At 37.1% G+C, this 1,710-nt stretch overlaps 1 non-coding gene across 1 annotated transcript; it reads right to left on the bottom strand.

Moving 5' to 3' along the window:
- Nucleotides 1–807: 807 nt before the first annotated feature.
- On the bottom strand, nt 808–879 carry TRNAE-UUC. The gene has a single exon. It is a non-coding gene; the product is annotated as a tRNA-Glu (tRNA).
- Nucleotides 880–1,710: the final 831 nt, after the last annotated feature.

The raw sequence follows: 1,710 nt of genomic DNA, 5'->3' as shown, positions 1-1,710 counted from the left end.
CAGCAAGGTTTCATTGTCTAACACAACCAATCCCTATTACCCCTGAATAATTTTGCTGGCAGAGCTTGAAGTTCCTGAAACTAGCATTGCTTGAGAAGTTATTAAGGCAGGATACGTTTGACTATTTTGAATGTCTGACTGAGCTCTAACTACATTAATATCTAGATTTATTCCTGGCAAATGTCAGCAAGTGCTGGATTATTTCTAAGGATAACATTTCTAATTACCTTATCCACATAGGCTTCAGTGTATATCCATGATCTCTGCAGGTCTAGCTCCCATCTATTAACTATCTTGGTAATTACGTACTTCATGGAAATGCTAACCATTCTCTGGAGGTTGCTACTGAAAAATATCTACTTTTACAAAGGGCTTTCATCCCAATTTATTAAAAATCACTTTTGAATGACAGAGCTTTTCTTTTCAGAAGGATTTTACTTCCACTTTTGTAACTACCTCAGGGTGAGTGGTATTTTCTCAAGACCCTCTGTATCACTATACAGACACATGATACACAGGCATATGATGTCTTCCTATTCTTACATTGTCAACAAGCATCATAGGTTCATTTATTTATTAATTTTTACAGGGTAGGCACTGATCCATCTGGACTGATTTCAGTCCTTGCTGTTACATTGATGGCAAAAGGATACTTTCACAGGTTCATAGATTAGTATTAGGCTAAGTGCCCTTGTGGGCCATTTTAAGCCTAGCCAATTACCCCATATCAGAATCAAACCCTGCACCTTTTGTTTGTAAAGCAGACACCTTAACCGTTATGCCAATTTCCTACAAAAGTGTAACCCATTCCCATACTGGGAGTTGAACTCAGGCCACCTGGGTGAAAATCAGGAATCCTAACCGCTAGACCATATGGGACAGCCCTAAATGCATTGCTCCCTACACAAACATAGACACACATACAAAACACCCACATCTACCATGTGTGGGGATAGAACCCCTCCCTACCAGAGGTCTATATCACACTACAGCATGATGCTGTTATAGGACACACCACATATGGTAAACCCACCCTGTAGCATGGTCATCCACAGAAGGTAAAAATAAAATCAAGTAATCTCCGTAGTATCCTCAAAGTCTCAAAACAACCCACTAAAGTGTAGTGGGTCCAAAAACAAAAAAGTGTAAGAAACTTCTCTGTGTGGAAGATTTTCAGTCCACATATTTATAGTTAATCACTGTATATTAATCAAATCAGACAATAGCAATAGAAGTAGCAAATTTAAACTCGTCTTAAGTCAAAACAAAAAAAAAAAATAATAAAAAATATATAATTGTACAGCATTACTAAGTATTCAAAAGTAATCCAAGAAAGGCAGGCAGTCTGTTTCCAGTTGAAAATCATTTATTAAGTACACAGACAAGCAATCCAAGTAAATAAGTCTTACATAAGAGATCCAATGGATACATATACAGACTCATACAAACTTACCTGCACTTACATCCATTCATACACCGCAACACCAGAAGCTCCGAACTTCGGTATTTCAAATTTCAAGCATCTGGTGTTTTGCGATTCCAAGCATTCAGCATTATAATCTCGGTATTTTGAAATTCGGTATTTCAGAATATCGAGATTATAAAGTGAACCCATTATGTTGCAAGTGACTTCTTACAAATATGATTGTGGTTTTCATATTATTTCTTGTATTGCTGCAGAATTCATACAGATCACTTTTGGCCACACTG

The sequence above is a fragment of the Protopterus annectens genome, chromosome 7.part0, assembly GCF_019279795.1.
Source record: "Protopterus annectens isolate FY-2018-M chromosome 7.part0, PAN1.0, whole genome shotgun sequence".
Taxonomy (NCBI): Eukaryota; Metazoa; Chordata; order Ceratodontiformes; family Protopteridae; genus Protopterus; species Protopterus annectens.
This window is presented reverse-complemented; position numbering and strand designations above follow the sequence as displayed.